Source organism: Salmo trutta, chromosome 3 (genome assembly GCF_901001165.1).
Source record: "Salmo trutta chromosome 3, fSalTru1.1, whole genome shotgun sequence".
Classification (NCBI taxonomy): domain Eukaryota; kingdom Metazoa; phylum Chordata; class Actinopteri; order Salmoniformes; family Salmonidae; genus Salmo; species Salmo trutta.
In genome coordinates, this window is record NC_042959.1 from 59,665,783 (window position 1) to 59,682,706 (window position 16,924).

The window sequence follows — 16,924 nt, forward strand, 5'->3', positions numbered from 1 at the left end:
AAGTTGTCAAAAATATAATTAGTAAAGTTAAGTATAGATACCCCAAAAAATGACTTAAGTAGTACTTGAAAGTATTTTTAACTAAGTACTTTACACCACTGAGTTTCAAGTGGCACTATGGCCACACTAGTTTAAATTGCATCAATGTATTATAAAACCCCTCTCTCATTTCACCCAGAATGGATTCTATGTTTTGTTGTAACTGAATCATGTTAGAAATGTAATGAAAAAGAAGGATAATCTCATCAACTAAAGGGGACAGGGTGATCTGTCTGTTTTGTCTGTCCATGCATGCCCCTCCTCGTTTAGCGCTCAGCCAATCAGTGCACCGTGACGATGAGGTACAGTAGGCGAGCCCTTTCTCTAGAGACAGCAAGTAATAAAAAGACAACATTTTCAACTGGTTAACACATACTCACCGTCACAAAGCGGATAGACCATGTCATACCTTACTTACACGATTTTACTTGCACTGTTCCATCAACAAATTGCGTCAAAAGCGGTTCCTGCCACCGCTGAAAATAATGGAACGAGTGTTTCAAACACATTCGTGTCTGACTACTTTATGTATTTCGTTTATGGCAGTAATCTGCTGAAGGAAAGACTGCAGCTGAATAATCCATCCTCGGTTTTTGTTACAACGGGCAGTTTGAAGTTAGACTTCAGTGCGTATGTTTTGTTGTGAAGATGTTGAGAAGTTGGCACCAAGCATTGTAGGTTGGTTTTCATTTGCCATAATACGTGTGCAAGCTATTAATTAAGCTGTTAGAAATGCTTTAACAAATAATTGTGATTAGGCTACGTACATGTGATTCTGAAGTTACTGTATATGCTTTTTAATATTCTACTTGGCAGGATCATGTGATTTAAATTTGGATACTGGAAGAAAGAGTTCAACAACACCAACTCTTGGCATGGTATTGTTGCTACTATAGAAGAGTCCAAGGGAGATGTGGTCTGGAAGATGGACAAGGACAACCTCATCAGTTTAGACAGGTGGGTGGCTCATTTACAGTGTTATAGGCCTATAACTATGGGGTGTGGTTTGTGAAGTTGAACAGCCATGAATAGGAATTGTTGCAAAAACGATGTCCCAGGGCCTACAGTGGGACATTCCAAATGTACAACTTTGTCCTGAAGGCTGAATCCACGGAAATGAGCCCCTGGGTCTCCTAGTTCTCTTCCCTCAAGAAGGTCCTAATAGAATTCTGGTTCCAGTGGAAAAAGTGATACAATTATGTCGGTATGTCAAACTATAGTTTTGGCAAGATGGTTAGGACATCTACTTTTTGCATGACAAGTCATTTTTCCATCAATTGTTTACAGACGGATTATTTCCCTATATCACAATTCCAATGGGTCAGAAGTTTACATACACTAAGTTGACTGTGCCTTTAAAAACAGCTTGGAAAATTCCAGAAAATTATGTCATGGATTTAGAAGCTTCTGATAGGCTAATTGACAGAATTTGAGTCAATTGGAGGTGTACCAGTGGATGTATTTCAAGGCCTACCTTGAAACTCAGTGCCTCTTTGCTTGACATCATGGGAAAATCAAAAGAAATCAGCCAAGACTTCAGAAAAACAATTGTAGACCTCCACAAGTCTGGTTCATCCTTGGGAGCAATTTCCAAACGCCTGAAGGTACCATGTTCATCTGTACAAACAATAGTACGCAAGTATAAACACCATGGGACCACATAGCTGTCATACCGCTCAGGAAGGAGACGCGTTCTGTCTCCTAGAGATGAATGAACATTGGTGCAAAAAGTGCAAATCAATCCCAGAACAACAGCAAAGGACCTTGTGAAGATGCTGGAGGAAACAGGTACAAAAGTATCTATATCCACAGTAAAACCAGTCCTATATCGACATAACCTGAAAGGCCGCTCAGCAAGGAAGAAGCCACTGCTCCAAAACCGCCATAAAAAAGCTAGACTACGGTTTGCAACTGCACATGGGGACAAATATTGTACTTTTTTGAGAAATGTCCTCTGGTCTGATGAAACAAAAATAGAACTGTTTGGCCATAATGATCATCGTTATGTTTGGAGGAAAATCGGGGAGACGTTACTATTAACACAGACGAGGGAGAGGTCCTGTGTCGAACCTACCAGATGAACAACTTCACAGTTCACCAGACCTCGCCTCCATACAAACAGGTACGCTATACGTCTGTCTTTTGCAATAAAGCAGCTTAATCATACAGAAATAATGATAGTTTTGATAGCCAGTTTGAAGGATGCCTCCATTGGCCATATCCAAATGCATGAACAATGACTACAGGTGTAAAAACTGTGTTGTATTTAATAGCAAAATGTCAAAACCCAATACAGAAGTACAGATTTATGCAAATACCCATGGGACATGTGTTATTAACAAAAACAACTAACTTTATCCTACAGGTTGTTTTGTCTTGGAGCAAAACAAAACGGCTTACCTCTGGATTACATTAAGAAGCTGGAGGCAGTCGAAACCGACGGTTAAAGCGATCCATCCATTTTAGATGACATCACCGCGTTGAAACCTGCTGATAAAGGAAAACGCTTGTAGATGGTACCAGAGGAAAGAAGATGAAAGAAAAATCACTTAATATAACAACTTTAGAGGGAAATTGACATAAGACTCCGTTGTCTAAGTTCAATTGTCCCTGTTGTACTTTTGTGCAACATAATCAGCATAAGTAATAATGCATTAGAGTAAATAAAAAAACTACGTGGCACACTGGTATATATTCCCCAATGTTCTGTGTAAAATGTGAGCCAGTCATTTTATATGTGATACCAAATAAAGGAAAAATGAATGACAATGTCTGGCATAGCATTTTGTTTCACCAAAATGTCTCTATTTTGCTTGGGAAGCGTGAGACACACACACAGACACTCACACACACATCCTTGATTGATTGGGTATAATGCTCCAGACATACAGTGCATTCAGAAAGTATTCAGACCCCTTGACTTTTTCCTCATTTTGTTACGTTAGTCTTATTCTGAAATTGATTAAAAAGTTTTTTCTCCCTCATCAATCTAGAATTTTTTGTAAATGTAAAAAATTAAATGAAATGTTACATTTACATAAGTATTCAGACCCTTTACTCAGTACTTTGTTGAAACACCTTTGGTTCTTCCCAATTTTCTCTGCAGCTCCTTTCAAGCTCTGTCAGGTTGGATGGGGAGTGTCGCTGCACAGCTTTTTTCAGGTCTCTCCAGAGATGTTCGATCGGGTTCAAGTCTGGGCTCTGGCTGGGCCACTCAAAGACATTCAGAGACTTGAACCGAAGCCACTCCTGCGTTGTCTTGGCTGTGTGCTTAGGGTCATTGTCCTGTTGGAAGGTGAACCTTCGCCCCAGTCTGAGGTAATGAGCGCTCTGGAACAGTTTTTCATCAAGGAACTCTGTACTTTGCTCAGTTCATCTTTCCTCAATCCTGACTCGTCTCCCTGTCCCTGGCGCTGAAAAACATCCCCACCGCATGATGCAGCACCATGCTTCACCGTAGGGATGGTGCCAGGTTTCCTCCAGACATGACGCTTGGCATTAAGGCCAAAGAGTTCAATCTTCATTTCATCAGACCAGAGAATTTTGTTTCTCATGGTCTGAGAGTCTTTTAGGTGCCTTTGACAAACTCCAAGTGGGCTGTCATGTGCCTTTTACTGAGGAGTAGTTCTGTCTTGCCACTCTACCGTAAAGGCCTGATTGGTGGAGTGGAGTGCTGCAGAGATTGTTGTCCTTCTGGAAGGTTATCCCATCTCCACAGATGAACTCCAGAGCTCTGTCAGAGTGACCAGATGGTTCTTGGTCAGCTCCCTGACCAAGGCCCTTCTTCCCCGATTTCTCAGTTTGGCCGGGCGGCCAGCTCTAGGAAGAGTCTTGGTGGTTCCAATCTTCTTCCATTTAAGAATGGAGGCCACTGTGTTCTTGGGGATCTTAATTGCTGCAGAATTTTGTCTCGGAGCTCTACGGACAATTCCTTCAACTTCATGGCTTTGTTTTTGCTCTGACATGCACTGTCAACTGTGGGACCTCATATAGACAGTTGTGTGCCTTTCCAAATTATGTCCAATCAATTTAATTTACCACAGGTGGAATCCAATCGAGTTGTAGAAATATCTCATGGATGTTCAATGGAAACAGGATGCACCTGAGCTCAATTTTGAGTCTCATAGCAAAGGGTCTGAATACTATTGTAAATAACGTATTTCCTGTTCTTGGGCGTGACTTTCAGATCTCCTTTTATCTATACAAGGACATAGGCGCAAGCTGGTTTGCAACACAGAAGAACAGGAGATTATAATAGGACAGTTTCAAACAGTTTCACAAGGTTAATCACACACTCAGTTATGTGGACACATACAAAACACATTTCCCATTACAATTGGTACAGTAGTTAGTCTAGCCAGCCATCTAAACTTGTATTCATGGATGAATATGCCCCAGCTCTGCAAGCGTTATAATTGTTTTTCATCATATATGGAATTTTGCTTAGCAGCTATCTTCATTTACTCCCGTTAGGGCTGGTATGTACTTCCAAAAAAGATCTAAATAAAAATGTACAATTAACCCAAAAACTTCATATTTAGTCTTCAGAAAGTATTCACACCCATTAACTTTTTCTAAATTATGTGTTACAGCCTGAATTAAAAATTATTACATTTAGATGTGTTTGGTCACTGGCCAAGCTAGACACAATACCCCATAATGACAAAGTGGAATTATGTTTATTTTTTATTTTTACTAATTTATAAAAAATGTAAAGCTGAAATGTCTTGAGTGAATAAGTATAGTGCATTCGGAAAGTATTCGGACCCCTTCCCTTATTTTGTTACATTACAGCCTTATTCTAAAATGGATAACAATTACATTTTTTCCTCATGAATCTACACACAATACCCCATAATGACAATTCGAAAACAGGTTTATTACAGGCTCATCTTGTATTACAAAAAAAACAGATACTTTATTTACATACGTATTCAGAGCCTTTGCTATGAGACTCGAAATTGAGCTCAGGTGCATCCTGTTTCCATTGATCATCCTTGAGATGTTTCTACAACTTGATTGGAGTCCACCTGTGGTAAATTCAATTGATTGGACATGATTTGGAATGAACTCAACTGTTTATATAAGGTCCCACAGTTGACAGTGCATGTCAGAGCAAAAACCAAGGCATGAAGTCGAATTAATTGTCCATGGAGTTCCGAGAAAAGATTGTGTCGAGGCACAGATCTGGGGAAGGGTACCAAAAAATGTCTGCAGCATTGAAGGTCTCCAAGAATTCTTTGGCCTGGATGCCAAGCGTCACGTCTGGAGGAAACCTGGCACCATCCCTATGGTGAAGCATGGTGGTGGCAGTATCATGCTGAGGGGATGTTTTTCAGTGGCAGGGACTGGGAGACTAGTCAGGATTGAGGGAAAGATGAACAGAGCAAAGTACAGAGAGATCCTTGATGAAAACCTGCTCCAGAGCGCTCAGGACTGAGGCGACGGTTCACCTTCCAACAGGACAACGACCCTAAGCACACAGCCAAGACAATGCAGGAGTGGCTTCAGGACAAGTCTCTGAATGTCCTTGAGTGGCTCAGCCAGAGCCCGGACTTGAACCCAATCAAACATCTCTGGAGAGTCATGAAAATAGGTGGGCAGCTACGCTTCCCATCCAACCTGACAGAACTTGAAAGGATCTGCAGAGAAGAATGGGAGAAACTCCCCAAATACAGGTGTGCCGAGCTTGTAGCGTCATACCCAAGAATACTCAAGGCTGTAATCACTGCTAAAGGTGTTTCAACAAAGTACTGAGTAAAGGGTCTGAATACTTATGTAAATGTAATATTTAACTTTTTAAAAATGTATACATTTTCATGTGGTAAACCGTGGGGTGTTGGGTTGAGCGTGCAGAGATTGACACAGAGACAGGGAGGTTTTAGTCCGCAAAAACAACTTTACTAAGACAGAAAATAAACATAACAAAGAAAATCACTTAAGTTTGGCTCGGTCCTTCTTCTCTACTTTTTTTTCGGTCTCTCCTCGTTCTCTCTCGCGGTGTGCCACAGTGCTCCTTTTATTTGGCCTCCACGGCTGGTTGGCACTTTCCCCTAATTACCTCCACTTGGAGCTGTCCGTGTCGAGGTGCCCAGCTCCTGTATTCCCAGCAGAGGGAGCCAACGTCGCCTCATGTACCTCCCCTCTATTACCATCCCCCAGGGTAGATCTCCTGGGATACCACAATTTGAAAAGACATCAAAAAATCTGTTTTTGCTTTGTCATTATGGGGTATTGTGTGTAGATTGATGAGGAAAAAATGTTAATTAATCTATTTTAGAATAAGGCTGTAACCTAACAAAATGAGGGAAAAGTCAAGGGTTCTGAATACTTTACAAATGTACTGTATTCAACCCCTTTGTTAAGGCAAGCCTAAATAAGTTCAGGAGTAAACATTTGGTCAACAAGTCACATAAATTGCATGGAGTGACTCTGTGCAATAATAGTGTTTAACATGATTTTTGAATAACAACCTCATCTTCGTACCCCACATAGAGATAATTGTAAGGTCCCTCAGTCAAGCAGTGATTTTCGAACAGATTCAACCACAAAGACCAGGTAGGTTTTCCAATGCCTGGCAAAGAAGGGCACCTATTGGTAGATTGGTAAAAAAAAGCAGATATTGAGTATCCCTTTGAGCATGGTTACGTTATTAATTACACTTTGGATGGTGTATCAATACACTCATTCACTACAAAGATACAGGCGTCCTTCCTAACTCAGTTGCCAGAGAGGAAGGAAACTGCTCAGGGATTTCACCATGAGGCCAATGGTGACTTTAAAACAGTTGCAGAGTTTACTGGCTATGATAGGAGGAATTTGAGGATAGATCAACAACATTACAGTTACTCCACAATACTAACCTAAATGATAGTAAAAAGAAGGAAGCCTGTACAGAATAAAAAAATATTCCAAAACACGCATCATGTTTTGCAACTAGGCACTAAAGTAATACTGCAAAAAATGTGGCAAAGCATTTAACTTTTTGTCCTGAATACAAAGTGTTTGGTTTGGGGCAAATACAATACAACACATTACTGAGTACCACTTTCCATATTTTCAAGAATGGTGGTGGCTGCATCATGTTATGGGTATGCTTGTAATCGTTAAGGACTGGGGATTATTTCAGGACACAAAAAGTAATGGGATGGAGCTAAGCCCAGGCAAAATTCTAGAGGAAAACCTGGTTCAGCCAGTTTTCCACCAGACTGGGAGATGAATTCACCTTTCAGCAGGACAATAACCTAAAACACAAGGTCAAATCTACACTGGAGTTGCTTAACAAGAAGACAGTGAATGTTCCTGAGTGGTCGAGTTACGGTTTTGACTTAAATCTACTTGAAAATCTAGCTTGAAGAATTTTGAAAAGAGTAAATGGGTAAATGTTGGACAATTCAGGTGTGGAATATTCTTAGAGACTTACCCAGAAAGACAACAGCTTAATCGATGCCAAAGGTTCTTCTACAAAAAATTGACTAGGGGGTGTGAATACTTATGTAAATTCAATATTTCATTTTCAATAAATTTGCCAAAAAAATTGAAAAAAACATGTCTTCACTTTGCCTTTATGGGGTATTGTGTGTGTATATGGGTGTATCACGACTCAGGATATGACCCAGATGCAGACACGGGAGGCGGATAGTACAGTTCTCAGATAATTTATTAGAAACACAGGGCAGGCAAAGGGCAGGTCGAGGGCAGGCAGAGGCTCGTGATCAGGTCAAGGTCAGGCAGGTACAGGACGGCAGGCAGGCAGGCTCGGGGTCAGGGCAGGCAGAATGGTCAGAACCGGGAAAAACTAGGAAACAGAACTCGAGCAACAGGAAAGTGGGTAAGAACGCTGGTAAGACCTGACAAGACGAACTGGCAACAGACAAACAGAGAACACAGGTATAAATACGTAGGGGATAATGGGAAGATGGGCGACACCTGGAGGGGAGTGGAGACAAGCACAAAGACAGGTGAAACAGATCAGGGTGAGAGAAAAAAAAAGTAATCCATTTTGATTTCAGGCTGTAACACAACAAAATGTGAAATAAGTCAAGGGGTATGAAGGCACCATACATCACACATTAATGTCACAGGTCGGAAGTCTACAACAGCTCAATACAATGGAGGTGCCGAAGAGGATTTCCTTTTCGGTTGCTTGTAAATGTTTATTTCGATATTTTTAGGAAATACATACTGTCCGTAATGGTAGTAAATGGAGATAGTTGCTCAGCGAAACTCCATATTTAGTGAGTAACAAAAGTATTTTGATATTGTAACGCTTGCAGAGCTGGCGAATGGGAGTTTGAATCAGAGCTTCCTGGGAGTTAGGGAGGTCTCTAACGCACAGATACTGGAGCAGGCCGAATACCGACCGGAACGCAGGGCATGTGCCAAGGGGCCCACATTGATTTTGTTAATTCTCTCTCAGATATCATTAACATGGCGTAAGTCGTTATAAAATGTGTAGAATTGCAGGAAATTAGCTTTAAAACTGCAAACATTTCTCTCCACCCCATGGCAAAATGGGTAGAATTGCAGGAACTTAGCTTTAAAAATGAATTTTAAAGGGGTCCACACAGTATATGCAAACTGTGCCAATAGTGTAGCGCAGTGTAGCAATGTTGTTTTTCGTCACAAAAGGGGAGGCTCCTTGTAGTGCGCTTCGACATTCGACATACTCCCGTGCCACCTAAAGAAATTGTAATCATCCCTTCCATAGCAATGGAGGTAGTGTTGTGTAGGCAATGACGCTTGCTTGGTTCCTTGATCTTATATATATTATAGGCTATTAATAGGTTATGCATCAAAGTAGCCTATTTTGCATTGATAAGCAAATATATTCTCAGTGACTGTTCAGACAGTAAACCAAACAATAGTGTAGCCTTATTTGAATTCCCCCCAAAATGTATTTTGATTAGAAATAATAACTACTGATTCCAGGCCACTGGTAAAAACTGCTGCGAGATATGTGCTTTTTTCTCCCTAACCAAAACATGTGGTTCTATTTTTAGGTGATAGGGGAATGAATACACAAGCAGCATTTCAAACTGGGATAATGTTTTAGGTTACACTGGCAAATATAAGAACATTTGCCGGGCATATTTTGTCATTATAAATCGAATTATTTCACACGGAGATATGGGAAGCTAAAAAGGCTAGCTAGCTTTCTATGTTTTTAGCCAGGCTAAAGCCAGCTGGCCAGGCCGCCAGCTGGCAATGGAAGGCAACTTTTTATGTTTTCACAAAATGAAAATACAAAAATAAATTGCCCCCTTGTGAATGGGAGTGGAACCGGTGAGGATGTCATTTTACCAGTAGGAGTCGACTACTCCAAAGGTCCCACTCCGCCCACGTGCACGCAAGCACGTAAATCAATGGCGTGGAGCTTGTAGTAACCTTAAAACGTACATTTCTCTCCACAGTGAAGAGCAGGCCCCTAAAAATGTTTGCCGTCGGCTCGGGGTCCCCCAAACAAATCTCGCTTAGGGCCCCCAAAAGGCTAGAGCTGGTCCTGTATAATGTGTTTACTATTATGCTTTGCTCCTGCTGTGGAGAGAAGGAGATAATGCAGCATGCCAAAAGCGGAGTTACACAATCCGAGGCGAAATTAAAAGCATCCAAGGCTGTTTTGGGTTTCACTTCCTCATGGAAAGACCCGATAATGAGCCAGTACAGTGTTCAGTGTTTTTCCTCTCTTCAGACAATTGTTTGAGACAAGACTAGATCACTCTTCTAACAGTCCTAAATAAACGTTTGGTTAATATCCCTTTGTACACTATTTTCAAAAGTTTAATAACCAATAGGAGATTGTTTTAATGGAGAGCTGTGGTTCCCAAGTTTTTCCACAGCGGTTTAGGAGAGCGCCCATAAGAACAATGTCGTGTCTTCGGCATCATTAAAGTGAAGACTTATTTTATCAAATCAATTCTCTGTAATTATTATTACGTGATTAAACTAATCATGTAAATGTAATTAACTAGGAAGTCGGGGCACCAAGGAAAATCTTCAGATTACAAAGTTATAATTTTCCTAATATAACCTTTCAGATATTTTAATATCTGATCAATTAGTCTTCTAATTAATGAGTTATTCTTTACCTCATGTTAGTCTCATTCCAAACATCGTAAATTGTTGGTTATCTGCACGAACCCAGCCTTTACTATGAATCATCCATACACCAATTGTCTTAATCATTTATTTACTAACTAACTAAATAATCACAGAAATGCATAACAAACAAACAAACAATAGGTATGATTAAAAGGAAATGATAGGGGATGTGCCCTAGTGGGCTAAATCGGTATGGTGGCTTGGTAGACAAAGGGACTGAGAAGGGCGGGAAAGATAAAAGACACAGTTGATAACTATAATAATTGAAATGCTAATCCTTTGCACATGAACGCTCACTCATTCGGGAATAATTGCAATCAATATATATACTGCTCAAAAAAATAAAGGGAACACTTAAACAACACATCCTAGATCTGAATGAAATAAATAATCTTATTAAATACTTTTTTCTTTACATAGTTGAATGTGTTGACAACAAAATCACACAAAAATAATCAATGGAAATCCAATTGATCAACCCATGGAGGTCTGGATTTGGAGTCACACTCAAAATTAAAGTGGAAAACCACACTACAGGCTGATCCAACTTTGATGTAATGTCCTTAAAACAAGTCAAAATGAGGCTCAGTAGTGTGTGTGGCCTCCACGTGCCTGTATGACCTCCCTACAACACCTGGGCATGCTCCTGATGAGGTGGCGGATAGTCTCCTGAGGGATCTCCTCCCAGACCTGGACTAAAGCATCCGCCAACTCCTGGACAGTCTGTGGCGCAACGTGGCGTTGGTGGATGGAGCGAGACATGATGTCCCAGATGTGCTCAATTGGATTCAGGTCTGGGGAACGGGCGAGCCAGTCCATAGCATCAATGCCTTCCTCTTGCAGGAACTGCTGACACACTCCAGCCACATGAGGTCTAGCATTGTCTTGCATTAGGAGGAACCCAGGGCTAACCGCACCAGCATATGGTCTCACAAAGGGTCTGAGGATCTCATCTCGGTACCTAATGGCAGTCAGGCTACCTCTGGCGACCACATGGAGGGCTGTGTGGTCCCCCAAAGAAATGCCACCCCACACCATGACTGACCCACCGCCAAACCGGTCATGCTGGAGGATGTTGCAGGCAGCAGAACGTTCTCCACGGCGTCTCCAGACTCTGTCACGTCTGTCACGTGCTCAGTGTGAACCTGCTTTCATCTGTGAAGAGCACAGGGCGCCAGTGGCGAATTTGCCAATCTTGGTGTTCTCTGGCAAATGCCAAACGTCCTGCACGGTGTTGGGCTGTAAGCCCAACCCCCACCTGTGGACGTCGGGCCCTCATACCACCCTCATGGAGTCTGTTTCTGACCGTTTGAGCAGACACATGCACATTTGTGGCCTGCTGGAGGTCATTTTGCAGGGCTCTGGCAGTGCTTCTCCTGCTCCTCCTTGCACAAAGGCGGAGGTAGCGGTCCTGCTGCTGGGTTGTTGCCCTCCTACGGCCTCCTCCACGTCTCCTGATGTACTGGCCTGTCTCCTGGTAGTGCCTCCATGCTCTGGACACTACGCTGACAGACACAGCAAACCTTCTTGCCACAGCTCGCATTGATGTGCCATCCTGGATGAGCTGCACTACCTGAGCCACTTGTATGGGTTGTAGACTCCGTCTCATGCTACCACTAGAGTGAAAGCACCGCCAGCATTCAAAAGTGACCAAAACATCAGCCAGGAAGCATAGGAACTGAGAAGTGGTCTGTGGTCCCCACCTGCAGAACCACTCCTTTATTGGGGGTGTCTTGCTAATTGCCTATAATTTCCACCTGTTGTCTATTCCATTTGCACAACAGCACGTGAAATGTATTGTCAATCAGTGTTGCTTCCTAAGTGGACAGTTTGATTTCACAGAAGTGTGATTGACTTGGAGTTACATTGTGTTGTTTAAGTGTTCCCTTTATTTTTTTGAGCAGTGTATATTTACGCTCAGTGTGTCGTCGTGATCTCTGTTGGAATCGTCCTTTTCTGTTGGAAAGTTCATCCGAGATTCTCTCTGCGTCCCTGGAGTATTCAGTTAGAATGGATACTTCAGAGTAACATTCAGAAATGCTCTTATAGATAGATGTTTCGGCGGTTGTCGGTCTTCACATTCAATGGTAAATAATTCCTAGCTGCAGACTAGTAATTAGTATCGAAGATTTGCTCTTATTCTGTAGGTATCGACAGTCTCAGAGTTTAACCACGTGGTATGGTTAAGAATTCAACAACCATTACAAAATTAGCTTATAGAGATTCGAGGTACACATGGTCTCTACTCTAACCTTAGCCCTCTCGGTAATCGAGGTACACTTGGTCTAAAGTTGGCTTCTCTAAGTGGGGGTTTTATTCGGAACAGCAGAAAGGCTGTCCCATGACGCCAGATCAATGTCTGTGCTCATGGGGCGGGCCAATGACTTAGTTAAGTTTAAAGGGGATTGGATTTTCTTTCATTAAACAGTTTAAAATCACATTACATAATTTCACAAATAGTTTCATCTTTACTCATTCATTTTATACAATAATTAGATGCAAATCTCATAACAGAGACTCTTGTATAAACAGAGTTATGGTAATGTGGCTGTATTGTCTCTCCATGAGGTCATAAACTTTAAACAATATGGACCGGTCGTAGCTGGATTCTCCACCGACCGGTTACACATTCTTCAAAACATGGATATTGTTCAGTTCTCAAGTTCTGTGAGGTAGAAGTTCCTTTGTTCTACTGTGAACCTTTCTCTCTCTATACTGCATGAGGGAGAGAGTCTCCTCCAGGAATTTATGACCTGAGATAATAGAGCCTGGGTGTAGGGGGAAGAGAGAGAAAGTTGGTGCTTGCTATATCCAAAGAGGGCCACGTCATGACAACAATGTTATCAACGCGTTTTTGAAAGTAGGCTAAATGTCCCAGCCCATATTATACTGTATGTGACACTGTACATTACACATTCACATGTCTTTTATCCATTTTGTTGGATCCATATTTCTCTCCTAATTGATGATTCTTTGTAATTTGCTACAGAAGATAAATATGCACACAGGAGACAATTGTGAAATCTCTGTTCATTCATAATTTATCCTATTGAAACATAACCACTCCGCTATTGAGTTCCCCCTACACTCTTCCAGTAAAGGTTGAATTCCAGCTGCATGCATATTATGGGCTCCTGTGCCGATAATCCAGAGTAGGAGCAAAGGTACAGGACGGCAGGCAGGCAGGCTCAGGGTCAGGGACAGGCAGAGTAGTCAGGTGGACGGGAACAGGGTCAGGACAGGCAAGAGTCAAAAACCAGGAGGACGAGAAAAAGAGAGGTAAGCTTGACAAACAAGACAAACTGGCACAGACAGACAGAAAACACAGGTATAAATACCCAGAAGATATGTGGGGAAGATGGGCGACACCTGGGGGGGTGGAGACAAGCACAAGGACAGGTGAAACATATCAGGGCGTGACAGTACCCCCCCCCCTTAGGAACGCCACCTGGGCGGACACCTGGTTGACTGGGGTGCCGGCGGTGAAAGTCGGCGATGAGGGCCAGGTCCAAGATATCTTTATCGGGAACCCAGCACCTCTCCTCCGGGCCATAACCCTCCCAGTCAACCAGGTACTGGAAACCCCTGCCCTCAGGAGGCATCTAACCGTGTACGCTGGCTGGCCATCGATGACACGCGGGAGGGATGGGCCTAGAAACAGAAGACAGGGGGCAGTCAGACATGGTTTTGACACTAGATAAAGAAAAGGAAGGAAAAATACGGAGGGTACGGGACAACAGAGGACGGACAGCAGAGGGGCTAATGATCTTGGAGCGGGGGGGAAAGGTCTCGGCTTCTGGGGTGTAGCCGAGGTACTATAGCGGTGTGCCAGCACCTCAGGCTTGACCTTCTTAAATACCGGTCGGTGCTGTGGAAGCGAACCACTTCCGGAGGTCCTGGTACTCTGTGGAGCTGGCGGAGAGGTCCGGGCAATTTCCAAGCCCCCAGGAAGACGTCCCTGGGCAGGCAGAACTGACTTCAGGCAATGAGTGTGGCAGGAAGGGCTCCAGCCAACGATGGCACCAGTAGCCCAGTCAATGGAGGGATTGTGTCGCTGGAACCAAGAGAATCCCAATAACACAGGAACCTGCAGACTCAAACAGCAAGAATTGGATAGTCTCGCTGTGGTTCCCCGACACTCATAGGTTGACGGGTGTGTTCTGGTGGGTGACCTGGCCTATAGAGTGCCATCCAGCGCTCTAACACCCATGGGAATGGAGAGGGGTTGAGTGGGGATGCCCAGCTCGGATGCCAGGGTAACGTCCATGAGACTCACATTGACCCCTGAGTCGATGAGTACCTGGAGAGACTTGGACTGGTCGCCCACAGCAGGGTGGCATGGAGAGGGGGGCGAGTAAGGGGAGAAGAACAATTATATTTAAGACATAGATGCCGGGGTCTTCCAGAGTTTATCAGCTGCAAGGTGGGATCCCTGAGTGAGCGATTGGGACCGCAATCGGACCTCTTCTCCCTCCTACGCTCCCATAGCCGACCATCGATCCAGATGGTTAAAGTGATGAGTGAGTTCAGATCCGTCGGTAGTTCTCGCTTCCGGGTTCCAGGTACCCTTCGCTGCTAGCGTGCGGAACTCCACCACATAGTCTGCCACACTGAGGGTGTCCTGCCGGGCAGCCTCTCTACCGGACACCAGAGCCTCAAACTTTTCTCACCTCTGCCACAAATACCTCCAGACTGAGGCAGACAGCGGATTGTTGCTCCCACACCGCTGTGGCCCAGGCGAGTACCCTCTCGGACATCAGCATAATAATGTACGCTATCTTCGAGCGGTCCGAGGGAAACGACGAAGGTTGCAGCTCGAAAACGAGGGAGCACTGGGAGAGAAAATCCCAGCAGGTTCTGAAATCTCCCTCGTAGCGCTCCGGGAGGGGTAAGCGGGTTCCCGGGAAACCGGGGTGACGGCGCTGCTACTAGACGGGTTACAGAGGGGCTGGGAGGTTACCGTCGTGATAGGCTGCCTAGTAGGCAACCCACAGAATTGCTCTCGCAATGCGTCCAAGGCTAGGTCGTGACATTCGGCCACAGCCTGGAACCCTTCCATCAGACCATGAAGAAACTCCTCGTGCCTACCAATGGTGGCTCCGTGTTGCGGAGCTGGTCCAAATCTGCTGGGTCAGTCATGGCCAGTTCGTACTATCAGGTATCAATGTACGACCCAAGTGCAGACTGTGTGAAGTAACAATGTTTATTGTAACAACAGGGGCAGGCAAACGACAGGTCAAGGCAGGCAGGGGTTGATAATCCAGAGTAGGAGCAAAGGTACAGGATGGCAGGCAGGCTATGGGTCAGGGACAGGCAGAGTTCAGTAATCCAGAGGTGGTGTAAAGGTAAAGAATGGCAGGCAGGCTCGGGGTCAGGGACAGGCAAGGGTCAAAAACCAGGAGGACGGGAAAAAGTGAGGCTGAGAGAGGACAGGAGCTGACAGGACAAACGCTGGTAAGCTTGACAAACAAGACGAACTGGCACAGATAGACAGAAAACACAGGTAGAAATACCCAGAGGATAAGTGGGGAAGATGGGTGACACCTGGAGGGGTTGAAGACAAGCACAAGGACAGGTGAAACAGATCAGGGTGACAACCGTAAAAAAAAATAATGACAGCTGTGATGGAAACAGGATGTTTTGGCACAATTTTATAAATGCAGAGACATAATTTGTTCATTGGACATGGTGGGATCTTTTTGTGTCTGTAAAATTAATTATGCAAGAAATGGTATTGAAAATGCCTTTATGCACAAATATTGATATAATAACCATCACCCGAAGTAACTTGGAGTCGTGCTTTGATATGGTACGTTGTCCTCCCACTACGACTTGGGAAACTATGCAGTGTACTAGGCTACAGATGAAATACTGTAAGTTTGATTAACTTCACAGGGTGCTGAAAGTGAACAGTGATGAGCTAGATGCTCCTTTCCAATAAATATTGAATGTCTTATTCTGGTAACATGATGATCAATGATTGACTGCCGTTTGACAAATAACAATATCCCTAATAATCTAATCTTGTAGACTAGCCTACCCTCACTGTATCTGAGAGCTGTTGGCTAGAGTGCACTTGCCAGAGTGGGCACATTTACTATTTAACGCAACACTTTTTGTGATCGGTAGATGTTTTGTTTTTTTGGTACATGAAAACTTAAGCGAAAAACAACATTTTGTGTGCACTATGTCACCATGCAACAAGTGGTGGAAATGTGCATATTTTCTTTTTAGAATATTCACATGAAAATCTGGCACCAATTGGATGGAAACCTAGCTAGTGGCACTGTTATCCCACAGCTGTGGTTCATGACAGTTGATGTCAGTAATGAGGCTGTATAACCCATTGGTGTATCATTTTACTAACGGACACTTAAGTGATGATGCCCGAAAAGCCGGTGTTTGGAGGATATATTGGCACGGGTGTTGTTAGGCCAGAGACGAAGTCATGGGCCGGCGAACCGTGCGAATATATCCTCTAAACACTGGCTTCGAGGGCATTATCACTTTTATACAACGGGTTACCAACATATTCAAATAATGGTTGACATTTTCATTAAACACGTTATTTTGATGAATTTATTCATACTATTTCATCCTTCCACAAAATATAGTCCCGACACAAATCTAGGGTTGCTACCCAAGCCGGCTGGTTGTTTGTTCTATCGGTTCAGTTGCTAGAGACGCGACCCAGTCGTTCAGTCTTTTTGTTCTGTATCTATGGACGCGACCTGGTTGTTCGTCCTAAATGTTCCATTGTCATACTAGCTGGCAAAGTTCTTAT

At 43.5% G+C, this 16,924-nt stretch overlaps 1 protein-coding gene and 1 pseudogene across 1 annotated transcript in view; one reads left to right on the top strand and one right to left on the bottom strand.

Moving 5' to 3' along the window:
- Positions 1–16,924, bottom strand: part of LOC115181759 (toll-like receptor 13) — a 30,710-nt gene that overhangs the window by 9,291 nt on the left and 4,495 nt on the right. Inside the window, exon 2 of the mRNA XM_029743555.1 lies at positions 2,440–2,526. The gene's annotated coding sequence lies outside the window, so the exon portion shown is untranslated. The remainder of the gene's footprint in view (positions 1–2,439; positions 2,527–16,924) is intronic.
- On the top strand, positions 436–2,808 carry LOC115181810 (gamma-glutamylcyclotransferase-like; annotated as a pseudogene).